At 41.5% G+C, this 19,158-nt stretch overlaps 1 long non-coding RNA gene across 1 annotated transcript; it reads left to right on the plus strand.

Annotated features, from left to right (window-relative positions):
• Window positions 1–554: 554 nt before the first annotated feature.
• On the plus strand, window positions 555–18,005 carry LOC101023314. Its single transcript, XR_002515774.2, has 4 exons — window positions 555–1,050; window positions 1,754–1,855; window positions 9,588–9,658; window positions 17,902–18,005. It is a non-coding gene; the product is annotated as an uncharacterized LOC101023314 (long non-coding RNA).
• The last annotated feature ends 1,153 nt before the right edge of the window (window positions 18,006–19,158 follow it).

Raw genomic sequence — 19,158 nt, forward strand, 5'->3', positions numbered from 1 at the left:
TCACCTCTCTGTATCTTAGTTTCCTCAATGATAAAATAAAAATAATAATCATGGTCACCTCATAGGGTAGTTAGGAGGATTGAATGTGTTAATTCTTATAAAGTAATTAAAGAACCAAATGCATAGTATGTTAGTTCTTATTTATTTTTCTTGAAATTAACTGTAGGAATTTTACCATGTATCATTTGCAGTGACATCGCCCTGTGGAAATAATACTATGTGGGAGGAGTCTACCATGGTTTTTGATACAGTTTGGATGCTGTCCCCCTCCAAATCTCACGTGGAAATGTAATCTCCAATGTGGAAGGTGGGGCCTGGTGGGAGGTGATTGGATCATGGAGAGGCTTTCCCCCTTGGTACTGTCCTCGCCACAGTGAGTGAGTTCTTGTGAGATCGCATTGTTTAAAAGTGTATGGCAATCCCCCAAGTCTTGCTCCTGCTCCCGCCATGTGAAATGCCTCACTCTCCCTTTGCCTTCTGCCATGATTGGAAGATTCCTGAGGCCTCTCCAGAAGCAGAAGCTGCTCTGCTTCCTGTACAACCTGCAGAACCACGAGCCAATTAAACTTCTTTTCTTTATAAATGACCCAGTCTTAGGTATTTCTTAGAGCAGTGAATGGGTTAACACATTTTATTTCAAATTTATATCCTGTAGAGCCTTGCATTATGAAAAGAGCACACAACAGGAAGTTAGGACATCCTGCTTTGAGGTCTAGCACAGCCATCAACTATAGGATCTTTGGTGAGTCACTTCACCTCTCTGAACCTGTTTCCTCAAGAAAAATAAGGAGAGTAGGCTGCCCGTGTGATCTCAAGACAACACACTGTGCTGGAATGAGTCTTAGAGCAAGAGTTCAAAGTTCAAGTTCTAATTCTAGAACTTGTTGAGTGTAAAATTCACAGCAAGTCATAGAACCTCTTGGAACCCCAGTTTCCACATCTGGAAAAAGGAGCAGAATAGTATCAAAAATGCTTCACTCCCAGGAATGTGGTGAGCATAAAATCAAATAATGAAGAAAAGTCCACTGTAAAGCACTGAATAAATGTAAGGTAATACCGTTAATAAAATCTCATTTAGTTTAATATTTCTGCTAAATCTTTTTATTTTCCTATAGTCTTTTCCGAGTATTTGTTCTTCTGCAGGTAGAATTCTGTGGGTTGAAACCAGACTATAAAAATCTGTGGGGTTTTTTTTCTGGCACTCAGACTATCTGCTATGAAGAATGTTTTCCCTTAGTTAAGGTAACAGCTGTAAATGTTCAGTTTGCCCCTAAGTCATTATCTGAGTCATGTTTCTGTATGAGTCAAGAAATACAAGAAATACAGAAATTATCTATTTGTCCCCTTTCTTTTCTTTGTATAAATATCTTTTTAGATGTAACCTAAGAAATAACTAGCCTCTGTCTTGGCTTTCTTAGTATTTTAAAGAGACTGTTGGAGAGGAATAAGGTAATGGGAGATTATCTTCATCAAGAAAGAGCCTGTGCATATAACCTCTACACACACACAGACACACACACACACACACACACACACACACACACAATATCAACAAAATCCCATGCTTCAGCCAGAAAAACACCTTTTTGCCACTAGGCCCCTATTAATGCTGGTACCTGCACCTGGAATTCCTGTTCCTCTGATTATACCTAGAATTCAGGGTTTTGTTATCATCTCAAACTTTCAGTGAGATAGATTGAGTGGTTCTTTGCCCTATGATTAATCTTTTAGGCCAATATTCCTTTTTTTGCAGATGGTGAATCTGACAGAGGAAGAATTAAATGACTTATTCAAGGTCACCTTTGAGGAATTTGGAGGAAGTTTAACTTTTGTATATTTTTCCCCTGTACTCCAGGTATGTTTTGTCAAATCATCCTAGTCTGAACCAGCTTACATCTCCCTTACCCATCAGGTTCTCCTGTAACACGTATATAATACTACATGTTGCCTTGCACTATAGTTGCCTGTGAATAGACACCTCCCTTCCCAAAGAGTAGGTCCCACAGAAGAGTAACTATCTTATTCTCCAAATCCTTTAGAGCTTTTAGCACTGAGTACGTAGCCAGGTATCACAAATTTTGTATTTGCTGAATTGAAGTGGAACATCTCAAGGGTATTTTTCTATTGCCTTTCTATGAATTAGCTCAGTTTTGTATGAGTCCACTTTGATTCTCACCTAAATAAGATCATCTAGAAACACCAAAAGCACCAGTGTAGATGCAAGAGATGGTGAAGACCTGAGGCCGACTGCTGCCTTCTGCCAGCCCTGCAATTCTCAAAGAACAAGGGTCGATGGGCAATCCTTCCAGACAGCTTCTGGGAGTGACCCGTCCTTGACACATTGAGTTAGCTGTGCTCTGAAGACCCAAAGCGATTCGAAACATGATTTTAATGACTGTCATTACTTCTGCCATTACTACCACCCAATAAAAACCATCATCAGCTTGATGTGATTATCCTTCGGTTGTGCAGTGCCTCTGGACTCCAGCAAGCAACAGAGCATATGGTCTTTGCCAATAGCATTATTCATCAATGGAGGATAAAATTCACAGTAGCACCCAGCTTGTCACAGTGGGGAATGGCTTTGGGCAAGTCACCGCTTCAACTCAGCTTAGGTCTTTCAAAGATGTGGGCTCTTATTCACAATGCCCTTCATAAAAATGAAAATGAAACACATGCTGAATGGGATTTTTAGAACAATGAGAACCCTATAATTAGGAAGCAATAGCTAAAATTATATTATCGCTAAGAGCAAAGCATAGTAACAAGTTAATGCAATTACTAATCCAGCTTTTTCAGAGATAGAAGCAAACCATGCAATTAAATCCCTAGTCTATATTTTTTCAGGAGCCTAATGAAAGGAAAACAAATGAACTGGATCCTCCATCTTCCACCCTTGCCTCTGCTAAGCCATCAGAGGACAAGTTTCCCACCCCTCTCTCTCCAATTTCATTTGAAAAATAAAACAGGCCTCCAGCTGTGAAATGGATTATGCTCTACAACTATGCACCTGGAATAGAAGCCATCATTCTTCATAAAGGTTGTCGAGAATTTTGTATCGCAGCATGGCAGCTTCCTATTTCCTCATTCGCCTGTGTATCCCACTTAACAAAAGATTCGCTATGCACTGACTTGTATGTGACTCTCAGTGTGCACAGTATACACTGTGACCTGTCCCCAAATGAACGCAGTACCAGTCTAATGTACCACCTTACCTGTGGCTCTCTCCCATACACAGCCAATCCACTACAGGCAAATGATCTACCCATGGTCTCCCAAACACAGTCTTCACTGTCTGGTCACAGCTTCTTTACACATGGCATTCACTCTGCTTGCAGAGGCATTTTAGAGTGGATATCTAATGAAGGAGATTACTCCCAGGCATGCACATAGGAGGGCACTGGTCTGATACACTGATTGACAATTCACTACTGCAAAGAGGACAGATGAGAAGGCAGCTCAGCTCTTTGATGCTAAGGAAAAAACACAGAACCTCACTCATCTAGATGTAATTATAAACTTTAGTATCCATCAGTACCAAGCCAAAATCATTCCTGTTTGGACATACATTATTAGAAATTAACAACAAAATTTAGTAAATGGTTGGCCAGTTCTGAATGCAGAATAGCCACCTCTGAGTGAGCATTTTGAGCAATCTAACTCACACATTTCCGGTTCAACAAAGTTACTAGATGAGAAGACCCAAAACAGTGTGTAAATGGGACACAGATTTGTAAATAGTTAATTTATAATCATATACGGCAAATTAACCTGTATTTCATTGACTAACATGCCACCAATCATAAGACATGCCATCATTTAATCTGTCATGAAGAAGTGAAAAAACGCAATTAAACCGTGACATCATGCTTCCTTATTAGAAATGTTCATTTTTATGCTAAATTTACATAAATACATATTTATTTAAACAACACAAGACCACAATACGAACATCTATGCCCAAGTCTCTGCATGCCCAGCAATGACTGCCACCCTGACAATGGTGACTGACATCATCAAGTGTAAGATGCATCCTGATTTTAGTTGTTCAACTGTGACACAACGGGCACCTCAGCACTGATGAAATATGGTACCCACCTGTCACATGAGCTTCTCATGATCCAGCAGCCTCTCCTCACCTGACACTGGCTCTAGTCCCCAGTAATAACTCTGACCCTGTTTGTCCTGAGTCTTCTCTTCCTTTGTTTCCCACTTCCCTCACGGGGCTACTCAGTAACCAGTTAGCTGTTAAGGCTCAAGCCTTTTTTAACTTTAATTTTAATTTTTTCCAAAACTCCTCAACAATTGCAATTGCCACTTTGTTTCTATTATTGCCCTTGACCTATTTATTTATTTATTTATTTAAAGTTTCTTTTGTTTTTAAACAAGAAGGCTAGATACAGTGACTCATGCATGTAATCCCAGCACTTTGGGAGGCCGAGGCAGGTGACTCACTGGAGGTCCCGAGTTCGAGACCAGTCTGTCCAACATGGCAAAACCCCGTCTCTACTAAAAATACAAAAATTAGTTAGAGGTGTAATCCCAGCTACTCGTGTGGCTGAGGGAGGAGAATCGCTTGAACCTGGGCGTCAGAGGTTGCAGTGAACCAAGATCATGCCATTGTCCTCCAGCTTGGGCAACAGAGCAAGACCCTGTCCAAAAAAAAAAAATCTCAAGGTTGAGCATAGTGACTCACACCTATAATCCCAGCACTTTGGGAGGCTAAGGTGGGCGGACCACCTGAGGTCAGGAGTTGGATACCAGCCTGGCCAACATGATGAAACCTCGTCTCTACTAAAAATACAAAAATCAGCCATGCATGGTGGCACATGCCTGTAATCCCAGCTACTTGGGAGACTGAGGCAGGAGAATCACTTCAACCTGGGAGGCGGAGGTTGCAGTGAGCCAAGATTGCGCCACTGCACTCCAGCCTGAGCAACAGAGTGAAACTCCATCTGAAAAAAAAAAAAATCAAGAGAATCTTCCCTTCATCAATTGGAAAACAGTAACTTCCCCTATTCTCACCCAGGAGGAGAGAATGAAAAAATGTTATTATTTTAATATCTTTATAATTTTAGTACCATGTACATAACATGAAATTTACCATTTTAATCATTTTTATTACAACAAATTTTTTTTTAATTTTTCTGCTATTGTCGTCATATACTTTCCCTGCATGTTATAAACACCATGATGTATTGTTATAATTTTTCCCCAAGAGGCTTTCGGAGGTCTGCAATGAGTTACGGTAGAAAACACAGTGATCCGGTGTGCTAGTTCGAAGACTGCCTTTCCTTGGCTTCCAGGAAGCCTCCTAAACCTGCCTTTTCTATTAGCCTACCTTTTTTTTTTCCCCCAATCTTTTAAAATTCTATTACAGATGTACAGCAAGATCAAAGGGAACACCTTGTCCCTGGGGCTTTAGCTAGTGGCTGAAAGAGAAGCATAGAAATGTCTTTAACTCTTTCCAGTCGATATCACTGGATATCTATAGGTTATACAGATAACTAAGGTTATCCAATCATCCCATGACCACTCAGCCAGAGGGGGTGAGATCACCCCACCACATTCTTTACATGCACACACACACACACACACACACACACACACACACTTTTCAGGCTTACTGTTGCCTTTTTATTTACTTTGTTTCACCTTGGCAGAGACTGTTAATGCTCATGCTAACCTGATTTCACCTGTATAAAAACGTCCAGGGACATGTGGGCATTCTGTGATTTGTCCCGGTTCTAAATATCCCCGAGGGTGGTCCTGACCCACATAAAAACAAGTCTGCTTCAGAGCCAGCTTCAAAGCCTACCTCTCTGACCCCCAAACCTCAGGTGATCGCACTCTCCTCTGGCCAGTGATGGTTCTTAGAGTCTGTACTTCCTATTTGATATTTATATGCAACGGTGTGCTGGTAAATGTTTAGCACCTGGCTCTGGGGGTGGAGAAGTGGGAGTCTGGGTTCGGCGGGTTTGTGCATTCAATTTCTGTGGTGTAAACACTCCCACCATGGCTATTTCAAGTCACCAGTATGATGTCACTGACCACAGTCAGGAAGGGACGCACTGTGGCATATTGTTATGTAGTATTTCTACCACACAGATATAATACACAGAAATAACTTCAAGATCAGAGATAATAGTGAAAGGTAGTAAAACAACTAGAAAGTGATGAGTTTTGACTATTTATCACCTTTGTTATTAGTATACTTTATTTAATTATAACTTTATATAATTTAATTTCTAATAATGGCTGTGTTTAATAACCAGCTCACAAAACTGGAAAACTTAGCAATTGGTTTTGCAAGCCAGTAGGAGTTGCTCCAGCCCACAAAAGTAATAAAGTATATGCTATCTTGCATTATTATTTTAAATCTTTTATGTCTGCAACTAAATTATATACCTCAGATTATGAAGTTATTTGTGTTAAATACTTCTTTTTATTTACCATGCTGCTAAACACAAATAGGTGATTAACTTTTTTTTTTTTTTTTTGAGACGGAGTCTCACTCTGTTGCCTAGGCTGGAGTGCAGTGGCACCATCTCGGCTCACTGCAACTTCCACCTCCCAGGTTCCAGAAATCCTCCTGCCTCAGCCCCAATAGTAGCTGGGATTACAGGTACGTGCCACCATGCCCGGCTAATTTTTGTATTTTTAGTAGGGATGGGGTTTCACCATGTTGGCCAGGCTGGTCTCAAACTCCTGACCTCAGGTGATACACCTGCCTCGGTCTCCCAAAGTGTTTCGATTACAGGCGTGAGCCACTGAGACTGACCGGTAATTAACTTCTAACATTAATAATGTTTACTCATTGTAAATGTTTTTGAGAGGCCACTAAAATTCACCAATCACAAAATTTAGACTGGGCCCCAAATCTGACCCTTCCCGAATCATATCTTTAACCTAGAAAGTTTATGCACTAAAAACATTTATCAAAAAAGATAGATTGGCTTAGTGAGGTGGCTCACCCCTCTAATTCCAGAACTTTGGGAGGCCGAGGCTGGTGGATTGCTTGAGCCTAGGAGTTTGTGACCAGCCTGGGCAATATGGCAAAACCCTGTCTCTACTAAAAATAAATGAAAAAATAAAAAATAAAAAGATATATTACTGACAGTGTAATTGAATCATTTCTGCTACCAACTATAAGATTGCCTACCATTAAGAGCAGCGGTGACCAGCTTTGCTATCAGTGGTGTTAGGAACACTGATTGCCTTTCAACCCCAACAAGCAAGCAAGCCAACTCCTATGATTGCTGAAGTGGGAGCTCTAAAAGAGAGAGTATTCTCGGAGAGGGGAGCCCTGTGGTGGGTAAACAAACTGAGAAACTTAACTAACCAAACTTGCAAGCATAATCAGTCTCTTTACAATTTACAGTTACAAAGAAGTGGCATGTAACCCCAAATGTGAACTTATTATCAAGGAGATACTATCATTATCCCCACTGATGGAATAGCTTCCCAGTAAGAACAATACTGGTATTCATTAACCAGGATTCTTCCTTCCCAGAAACAAGGAATCAGATTAGCAATGAGAAAGATATTTGGTGCGTATCCACATGGAGAATTTAAAGGTCTTGAAAGATATATCCTCTAGATATGAAACATCCAAACGAACTCTCTCTCTTCCACAGTGGAGTGTATCTATTTGGTGCAAAAGTAATTGCAGTTGTTGCCATTAAAAACAATGACAAAAACTGCAATTAGTTTTGCACCAACTTAATAGCTAATCCCCAGACTATTAATATCTACCAAAGTGTGTCTGTCATCTATGAAAAGTACTGGTAAAGTCTGTGAAAATTTTCACTGAATGCCACCAAAGGCACTATTATCTCATGCCAGAGAAGTTACAAGTGCATCCTAGTACTAGTAACTAGTATTCACTAATACTAGTTAGCTTTGTACACTACAGTTCCATGGCAGAGACAGCTTACTGAAAATATGTCCCAGTTCAGGGTTGGCAAATACATAGCACATGTGCTGCCCCCATCCCTTCCCATACCCTTGGCAGACATCACTAATTGATCACTACACTCTTCCTTCATTGAGTCTTACAGTTCTTCCCAACACAGCACTATATGCAGCACTACCAATCCTGGCCCTGAGTTCCCGATGAAGAATTAGGAAGCAAGGCATGTGCAGGTTTCTCACAGGGAGGTTAAGGACTACATGGAACTAAGTGCGTTATTTCAAGTTCATTTTGATAGTGTGCTCTTGGAGGGTTAATGTTGTTGCCTGTTACTCCTTACTGTAAACCCCTAGGTCCTGATTACCAAGGGGATATCAAGGGCTCTATGTTGGCTTTGGTTTTTCTCCCCTCCAGTGTTACAATATGGAGATGCCTACATCCTACTTACACAGAACGAATTGTTCACCATCATTTTGTCAGTGAGCGTATGTTTTAGAAGTCAGTTACCTATTTAAGCTTCCCTTGGCTCTTTGCCACTTCCACTAGAGGGCGCCACTGAAAAGGAAAGGAGGTAAAACTAAAGGGAAGCCATTTTTCTCCTCAGTGCCTTCATGTGGCCTCTGCTCAGCCTTACCATCCAGAAAAGGAAGTCCTCAACCAGTCTATACAGCCTGTGGTGTACCACGGACATAGTCACTCTCCACACAAACAGAAACATCTCTTGCTATACTTGCCCTTCTCCTCTGATCCCAAACAACCTTCATTCATCTCAATCACTTTCCCACGGACTTGTTTTCCTTCTTTCATTAGACCCAGAGCTCCATGAGGGCAAAGCTGGTCTTTGTCTTCCCATACCTTTATGATGCCTGACGCAGAGTAGGTCCTCCATACACAGTTGTGTGTTACAGACTTCATGTGCTGAAAAATCACGGGCCTATTATTCGGGGTGACAGAAGTGGAAACCACACCACCTTATTAAGTTGTAGCAAATTTTCCACAACTTCATAAGCATGTGCTTGGACCCTGCTTTCTAATTCTTCAAACCAGGAAGTAACTCCCATATGTGCACTAGTGTTCTGCTCTTCTACACAGTGGAATTAAGCTTCTTAACTCTGCATCTATAAGGCTTGATACAAAAGGAAACTCTGTTGTCATTTAACCTGACGTTGTAGTTTTCCTTGAAGGTCTCACAGGAGAGCTTTGGGGACAACCCTCTCATCAAAATGATTTCTAGCTGCTGCCCTTCTCCCACCTTGAAATTCTTAAAGTTATTTTCCCCCCTGTTGTCTTTAATTATGTTCTTCCAATAGCCTTGTAAAATTGAGCAAGTTCCCGACAGCATTTTGAAAGGCCCTGTGAGCTACCGGGTCAGCATTTTCAATCTCTAATTATAAATCTGCCTGATGGCTTTCACTTAATACTTCTAGATTGGGCTGAGGGTAATTGATGGTTTTGAAACTAACTCTTCAATAGCAGCCGTCAATGTATCAAGGCTTAATTTCTCTTATGATCTCAGAGAAGTTGCTGCAAGTGATGAGGAACTTATGTTATCATCCATCCTAGGAAAACAGAGAGATTTTATTAGCGTGTAGTGAAATATTTATAAGAACATTAGAGCTTGTGGGACTCAAGAACTGACTTCACCTCAAACTTTCATTTACATACTTGCTTCCAGGGAAATCTATTATGGGATGGCCTGGATACGTCACTTTAAAAATCCTGCCTTTAATGAACAAATGAGAAAAGGTGAGTAGTTTTCTCTAGAAAGAACATTTTTCTCACCCACTGCCTTCCCGGAAAGATAAAAATATGCTCAAAATATAGCATAGAAATAAAGGGGCTATTTTGAAACAGAGACAAAAACATTTTAACTCAAGAAAGAAACGTCAGTGATGATGGAGGATTTCTTTAATAAAAAGAAGAGGCTTCACTTTTTGTTCACAAAGAAACTTGGTCTCTCAGTCTTCAGTCGTGACTTTCTGTTTTACCGAACTATTGTTTTAATTGTGGCTTCTTTGTGTTCTCCTTGTCTTCCCTTAACATTTCCATGTTACTTTGTTGGTACTCATTGTCCTTCTGACAAGCCATGTCAAGTCTCTTCCACACTGCCTTTTCCATCAAATGTATACTACGGTACCTTCATTAGCCCATTACAGATGCTATGTTTATTCATTCATTCAACAAACATGTATTGTGGGTCTACCATTGGCCAGATGTGATGAATACGAACACAGAAAGCAGTCCACACTCTCAAGGAACTTGCAGTTCAATGAGAACTTGATTGTTTAGAAACCATCTGGCAATGTTACAAACTATATTACATTTTCAAGCTATATTCAAGTTATCAGAGACCGTCATCACTCCTCCAAGCTAGAGATTCTGATTAGCTGACACATCTGCAACACTGATCTAGTGGACAAGATGTAACTATGATTCCTTGACCTGAATTTAGAGGCCTTTAGTACAACAACAGTGCTGGGAGAGGAAGCTGAGGGAAGACTGGTAGAAGTCTGGAACTTCAGCAAAGAACAGATATAAATTCATAGAAAGACAGACCTGCTTTCCTCTAGTTCAACGGTTCTATGGTAAGACTTTGTGCAACTGAGAATTAGACTTTTCTGGCAGCAAAGCTGTGTCAGCCCTTTACGGGTTTACCTGGAATAATTCACATTCCCTTCCTTAACATTCTACTAGGCCAAACTATCGAGGCCTAACATAAACCTCAGAGCCCACAGTGAGACTCATAGTCACCTAGTTGCTCTGACCTACTGCAATAAGAAATCAATGTTTTGTTTTGTTTTTATGAAGTAAATGATCTTTAATGCCAAAAAGCACACTCGCTTTGGGTAGCTCAAGAAGTGTCAATTCAGACAGAAGCCTACCTCCAAAGTACAGCGCAGAAAAAAGCATTCCCCAAAATACATTCTGGATTTTACCTCTCCCTCAAGCCCATGCTTAAAATCAGCATCTAGGTAATGCTAATGATTAGTAAATCAAAAGGCATTTATTTAATGGAGACGCTTCAGTATGCTGCAGTAAGTTGCCTTCTGCCATATGGCTTTGGGCATGAAGTGATTAAACTGTAATGTCTGGAGCCTCTGTTGCTGGCTATTTAATGGTGTTATGCATCATGAACTCCGAGATGGCTGCAAATCTGTTTTCAGTTTGCATTCCCAGCAAAAAAGGACTCCTGGCCCAGAGAGATTTAAATCCTCCTCCACTAATCACTATGGCATACAGAATCACACCGATCCTGCATATAGTTAGTAGCTAGAGACAACCCAATCCTAACTCAGGATAGAGACAGGGACCTTCATTAGGCAGCCATTCCCGGAGTTTAAAAGCAAAGAAAACGATAATCTGCAATGACTAAGAAAGCAAGAAGGGAAGGAAGGCCCAGCACAGACCCCTTGAGATGAGGACAATTTGGGGCACAGTAAAAAGGCTGCAGCCTGGCCCTTCTCGAACACTATTCCATTGGCTGATCATAACTGCTACCCAGCATTGATAGCATCTTCTCTGCCAGGCACTCTGCTAAGCACTTTAACACATGCTACCCAGGCTGGGTGTGGTGGCCGATGCCTGTAATCTCCGCACTTTGGGAGGCTGAGGCAGGAGGATCACTTGAGCCCGGGAATTTGAGACAAGCCTGGGCAACAGAGTGAGAACCCATCTCTACAACAAATAAAACACAAAACTTAGCAGGGCAGCATGATGCATACCTGAGTCCCAGCTACTTAAGAGGCTGGGGTGGGAGGATTGCTTGAGCCTAGGAGATTAAGGCTGCAGTGAGCTGAGATCGCACCACTGCACTCCGGCCTAGGTGACAGAGCAAGACCTTAGCTCGAAAACAAAACAATACAAAACAAAAACATATCTCACCTCTTTTAATATTCTCAACATCCTCTATCTACTAGGTACTACTATTGTCCCCATTTTACTGATGACAAAACAGAGGCTCAGAGGACTTAGGCAAGTTGACCAAGGTCACAGCTGGTTAGTGGTGGAGCTGAAGTTCAAATTCAAGTCTGCTAGACTGCAGGGCCAAAATTCTCTAACTACAGTCCTAGTTGAGCATTACCACTAGTTCCTTAGGTAAGAAAAACTGATGATGAATACCACCATCAGGGAATTTTTAGTTTCTTGCTTCTAAATATGATCGGTAAACTATGTATGAGCCTCACTGCAATAAGTAGACTTACTCTTTTTGTTTGTTTGTTTGTTTGTTTGTTTGAGACGGAGTTTCACTCTGTCGCCAGGCTGGAGTGCAGTGGTGTGATCTCAGGTCACTGCAACTTCTGCCTCCCAGGTTCAAGTGATTCCCCTGCCTCAGCCTCCCAAGTAGGTGGAACTACAGGCAGCATGCCACCATGCCTGGCTAATTTTTTTTTTTTTTTGTATTTTAGTAGAGACAGAGTTTCACCATGTTGGCCAGGATGGTCTTGATCTCCTGATCTTGTGATCCGCCTGCCTCGGCCTCCCAAAGTGCTGGGATTACAGGCGCGAGCCACCGCGGCCGGCTGACTTGGTCATTTTCTTTTTCTTTTTTTTTTTTTTTTTTGAGACAGAGTCTCACTCTGTCACCCAGGCTGGAGTGCAGTGGCCGGATCTCAGCTCACTGCAAGCTCCGCCTCCCGGGTTTACGCCATTCTCCTGGCTCAGCCTCCCGAGTAGCTGGGACTACAGGCACCCGCCACCACGCCCGGCTAGTTTTTTGGTATTTTTTTAGTAGAGACGGGGTTTCACCGTGTTAGCCAGGATGGTCTCGATCTCCTGACCTCGTGATCCGCCCGTCTCGGCCTCCCAAAGTGCTGGGATTACAGGCTTGAGCCACCGCACCCAGCCTTGACTTGGTCGTTTTCAGCAAATCCTTTTGTTGGCTTCATAAAATCCAAAGTTAAGCAACCATTTCAAGTGCTGTTACATGCAAACACCTGATCTAGGAAATCATGCCTATTATCTAAATGATCCAAGAACCTAGAAAGGGCAAAAATAGATAATTATTTCCTGTTCAGAATTCAGCCTCAATATGGCTTGTGCCATCTTATGTGCTATCCATTATAGCATTATAAGTGTTATTAGGAATATAACCCAGTTCCTGTCCCCAAGAATCTTGCCTTTCTACTGGAGAGACTGGAAACAAAGAGGTCAGTAATACTTCAAAGTATAAGCAATTTAATTCCTCAGTGGAATTAAAGTACCATAGCCATGCAGGGAATCAAAAGAGTTCAAAAGAAAGCCTTGGCTACTTTGCTATGTGCAAGAGCAACTACCAGAGTAAAATCAGAAAAGAAACTCTTGTTCATCTATTCAACTCAGCATGAATAAATCACTTAAAATCATAATTGCTCTGGAACTTTCGGTGGCTATGGGCAAAAAGTCCTATAGAGAATTTAATAAAACTGTAGGCATTGTATCAATCAATCCCTCTGGAAATTTTTAGCATAACTCAGGAGTTAGAAACTTCCTTCTTGCAAAAGACAGAGGCACTGTCTCACCCTCAGCCAACAGCCTCCTTCCTGATGGGTCCTGCTTCATTAACTTTTAACTGGTGCTTTTACTATTCAGTTTGTACTTTTAAACTTTTAAAGCTTTTATCAGATGTCCTTTGAAACCAAAGCATACCATTAAAACACACACATTTCCAACATGACCAGATTTTTTTAAAAAGACCTATTCACAAAGACCTTGAGAGGACAAAGAATGTATTTAATGATAGCAACTAGCATGGCGCCAGTAATGAATGGTTCTGTTCTGCCAATAATACCCAAAACTAAGGCAATGATTTTTTTGTAAGCCTTGTTTTGCTTTAGAAATTTACAGTAATACACTTTCCCATATATTATCTTATTTCGTCCTTCTGATAACCATAGCACCAAGCAAAGTTGGTTTTATTATCCCCATTTTAAAATAAGGAAACTATGGTTCACAGCATTTAAATAACAGAGCCAGGCTTACACAAGCAGTAAGCAACAGAGTCAGCGCCAGAATTCCAGCTCTCTGGTTTCCAGCCCATTGCCATTTCAAGTTAGCTATTTATATCAAACAATATAACTTCTATTCTTATGTGATCTCTGCAAGGAAAGGTTGCAATCCTATTTGTCTTTGGATCCCTGGCACCTGACTTGGGACAAGTTAAGAGTTTATGGTGGACCAGAAATAAAGACACTTTGTTCGAGTGTCTGTGCTTTTCACAGTCACTGTTACCAGTTAGCTGGGTTATGCTAACACTAAGGCCAAAGTTTCAGGTTTTAAATATGCATGGCACAGTGAGTTTTCTGGTATTCCATGGCCACACAATCTTGCTAACCTATCCCAAAAGGGACCTGGCAAGTTAATGGATACATTGGTCCAATGTACTCCCCTAATCTATCCTCCATGCTTGAAATCAGGGACTGTCACTCCTACAACTAACTTCTCAGGAAACGTCCTTGCCTGTAGTCTCTCCCAGGAAGATTCTGAGGCAGGGCCTTGTATAGCGATAGCCACACTCTACTCCCAGTGGTTCTCCCCTTACCCCCAGCCTGGTATAGCTAATTAGAGCAGAGCTGGTGCTTGGTTCAAAGGCTATCAATGAGCATCCAAAAACCTTTGAGACATCCTGGCAGAAACAGTCCCAATGGAAACAGTGATTTACTGGGCCCATCATATGTTCCTTATCATAAATTCAAAGTGAAGGTATATGGTAGAAAGGAATTCACCAGGGTGATGAAATGATCCGTACAGCAAATCCCCATGACACAAGTTTACCCATGTAACAAACCTGCACTTATACCTCTGAACTTAAAAGTTAAAAAGGAAATAAAAAAGAATATAGAAAAAAAAAAAAAGGAATTTGAGGAGAAGCAATAGAGAAAGAAATTTAAAAATTAAAAAACTTTAAAAAAACAAACTAAATATAATAGAAAAGAGTAACTTAGGAGTGAGAAGAGAGAATCAGAGATGAAGACACATTGATGGTAGAGTCCCAGGGGAGGAAACTCGGCGAAGCTTCCCCACTGGGTTCCAGCCAGGGTTACGGAGCTGACAGCTGTCTGCTGGAACTGAGGTTGGGTTTTCTTCCCATCAAGACCAGTTGCTCTTTAATCTTTTTGGATCCCAATCACTTTAATAATCTGATGAAAGTTATGGGTCCTTGTCTCAGAAAAACGTGTATATGTGCATTCAGACCAATGATGGCATTTAATTTCAAGAGATTTCTAGATTCCCTAAGCTTGACTTCCGATTCACTAGGGACCCATGGGCCACAGGGCAAGAAATCTTGTTTAAACTATTAGTTCATCTCAGATAGCTATGGTATCATATCCATCTCTGAAGCTCAGCATTTAGTGTGGGGCCTGAAACATAGCAGGTATTACATACATCTTGGAAGAATGATTGAGTGAATGAATGAATGAGTGAATAAGTAGATGAATAAAATAAATACAACTTGAAGTTTATGTCCTACTGAGAGCACATTGGCTGCATCCTCTTCTTCTTACGATATACTGTATTCATGTAAGCTGAGTAGTATGTCGGGAAGGAATGCCTGTAACCAGATGATGCCTAATATATCCATCAACGTAATTTATGGGCACACCGTCAACTTCTACGTCCAGAGCTGGAAGGCCATTGTACCACCAGCTACATACAAATCAGAACTTGGAATGTCATAGCCTAAAAGAGCAGCTCTACTTTTCTAGTAGATATAGAAATGAAAAGCAACTATGTTTTCTACCTGAAATGTATGTGTAATGATTATTTTGAATCATAAGCTACTTTTACCTAATATATAACTTGAAGGAAGGTTATGTGGCATAGCTTTGTACCTGCCCCCTCACCCACTGCCAATCTAAGTGTGTCACAGATAGAGAGATTTTAATTAAGCTTATCTTGTGGACCATAACCTGGGTAGAACAGACCTGCTTTTTGGTTTGTCGGGTGGTGGGGGAAAATAAAAGGGAATTATAGCAGAATATAATGATCTCAGACTTTAAGTATTGAAGTCATTGTTTCAAACTGATTACATCTAAAAGTAAGAGTCAATTCTGTGAGCTATATTTTTTGATTTCTTAATTCTTGATCATAAAACTCCCATATAGTCCAGGCATAGTGGCTCAAACCTGTGATCTCAGCACTTTGGGAGGCTGAGGCAGGAGGATTGCTTTAGGCCAGGAGTTCGTGACCAACCTGAGTAACATAGCAAGACCTTATCTCTACTAAAAAAAAAAAAAAAAAAATTAGTCAGGAGTGGTGGCATGTGCCTGTAGTCCCAACTACTCAGGAGGCTGAGGCTAGAGGATTTCTTGAGCCTGGGAGATCAAGGGTGCAGTAAGCTGTGATCATGGCACTGCACTCCAGCCTGGGCAACAGAGCAAGACCCTGTCTCAAAAACAAAAAATAAAACAAAAAACCTCCTATATAAAAAGCTGGGCTTCAACCTAAATCTTCAGTAATTAGAATTGTAAGGTATGGCATACAATTGCCGTTTTCATGTAGATAGTCTTCCCTTCCTTGTGGATCCCATGCCCTGGTAGCACAAGAAGAACGAGGGCCCAAATCACTTACAATGCACAACTTATGGGGTTCCATTTGTCTCAGTACTTCCTTATGGGTACAAGTGGCATAAAATATTGTATGGTGCTTCCATCCAAGGAGCACAAACATTCTCTCATTAATATGTTTAAAGCCCAGTAACAGAAAATCTATACTTGGCATGTGACATAGCTAACCCTAAAAACCTAATTTTTGCTAGCTCTTGAGTCACTTAGCTTACCTAAGCATAACATTTATTTTATTTTATTATATTTTATTTATCTTATTTTTATTTTTATTTTTTTAAGACAGGGTCTTGCTCTGTCACCCAGGCTGGAGTGCAGTGATGCAATCTAGGCTCACCACAGCCTAGACCTCCCAGGTTCAAGCTATCCTCCCGCCTCAGCCCCTGAGGAACTAGGACCACAGGTATGCGTCACCACACCCAGCTAATTTTTGTATTTTTTTTTTTTTTTTTTTTGTAGAGATGAGGTTTCACCATGTTGCCCAAGCTGGTCTCCAACTTCTGGGCTCAAGCACTCTGCCCTCCTTGGCCTCCCAAAATGCTGGGATTACAGGTGAGCCACCACGCCCAGTCACGTTTAGTATATTATTATTTTTTAATGTGATTTAGCATATTGCTGCTGTATTCAGCATGTGCATGGGGTGAAGGACAGTGAAAAAATAAATTTCTGGCTGGGCGCAGTGGCTCATGCCTGTAATCCCAGCACTCTGGGAGGCCGAGACAGGCAGATCACCTGAGGTCAGGAGTTCAAAACTAGCCTGGCCAACATGGCAAAATCCCATCTCTACTAAAAATACAAAAATTAGCTGAGCATGGTGGCACATGCCTATAATCCCAGCTACTCAAGAGGCTGAGGGAGGAGAATCGCTTGAACCCGGGAGTCAGAGGCTGCAGTAAGCCAAAATCATGCCATTGCACTCTAGCCTAGGCAATAGAGCAAGCTCCATCTAAAAAAAAAAAAAAAAAAAAAAAGGAATTTCCTGAATACCTTTTGAGGCAATGACTTTCCAAAGATTATCTCATTGTGTTAGTCTGTTCTCATGCTGCTAATAAAGACATACCTGAGACCGAGTAATTTATAAAGGAAAGAGGGTTACTTGACTGAGTTCCACATGGCTGGGGAGGCCTCAGGACACTTACAATCATAGAGGAAGGGGAAGCTAGCACATCCTTCTTCACATGGCAGCATCAAGGAAAAGTGCCAAGCAAAAGGAAAGGGAGAAAAGCCCCTTAGAAAACCATCGGATCTTGTGAGAACTCACTCACAAAGAGAACAGCATGAGGGTAAATCTGCCATGATTCAATTACCTCCCACTGGGTCCCTCCCACAATATGTGAGGATTATGGGAACTACAATTCAAGATGAGATTTGGGTGGGGACATAGCCAAACCATATCACTCCTCCTAAGGATTCTTCTTTTCCTTTTTCTTTTTTTAACCCATTTTACAGACCAAGAAATTGAGCTACAGTGAGGTCACACAGCCTAGATCGCAAAGCCAAGAGTTGGGATTTGAGCCTAGAATAATCTGACCTCAGAGTCTGGATGCTAGTCTCTTGCTGCCTCCCCTGTGTTACGAGGTCACGTCTAAATCACCTCCGTTATTGAAAACCAGTTATGAAAGACCTATTCTGCTGGATAGAGCAATCACCTTAGTCAAATGTTGCCATTAGGTCCTACCCAACCCCATCAAAGGTCAGAACCTGGAGGTGTGGTACTCTCCCCAGTCCAAAAAAAAAAAAAAAAAAAAAAAACCCAGTAGGTCAGAGTAAGAAGCAGCTCTGAGCCATCAGTGGGAGGGTTAAGATAAAGAATAGAAAGATGTAACCTGACCCAGAACTTAGCTCTCATTTTTAGCAGGCAAGAGCTCCTTGCAGGGTGACCTTGAATCAGACCCACAATTTCATTTTTTTGTTTGTTTGTTTTCTTTTTGGAATGGCAATAACAATGTCTGCCCACCATCCACCACTTTCAGTTGGTTTTTACAGTAGAACTGGCACGGCCCTTTAAGCAGGCTCTCGCGTGCAGAGTTAATTTTCCCCTTGCACACAGAGCAGATCAGCAGGCTCCCTCCAGCCCCAGGACCTTTCTCTAACCATAAAAAGGCAATCTGTACCTCTAAACCCCAAATCCTTCCCTATCCCTGCTGCACCCAGCTGTGCAAGGTGAGTCCTGGGAGGTCACAGCCCCCACAATCCCACATTTTCTCTTCAGTATTCTTTGCTAGTTCCAGATATTGCAGCATCACTGCTGTTCAAGATTAGAACTTAAGAACTTGAAAAGGTCAAGAAAGATGTGGTGCCTTATCTCCATACCAAGTAAACAATCCGCGGCATTGGCTTTTGACAAGTGACAACAGACTCACGGGGCAGCAGTTGAGGAGCTGTGCTTACTTGATACTTACCATCCTGAGAAGCGTATCCATATGGGGATGCCCATACCGAGGTAACCCAACCCCATGGACTCAGACCAGTGGTGAACGCTAGAGAATCTTCATCATTTGCTCAGCTGTCACCACTTCCACAGGTGCAAGAAATGGCCGATAGTTCCAGAGGATGACCCCAGCCTCTCAAATAGAAAAGGGAGTGTGTTAGATGTCATCCAGCCAGTCGTATAGAAAGGTGGCCTTTAAGAAATGGTGGTTATTGTTGGAAGGAAACATAAGGTATTTTCATAGTCTTCAAAGAGAAATAAATGACCAGCGCCAA

The sequence above is a fragment of the Papio anubis genome, chromosome 9 (genome assembly GCF_008728515.1).
Source record: "Papio anubis isolate 15944 chromosome 9, Panubis1.0, whole genome shotgun sequence".
In the NCBI taxonomy this organism is placed as follows: domain Eukaryota; kingdom Metazoa; phylum Chordata; class Mammalia; order Primates; family Cercopithecidae; genus Papio; species Papio anubis.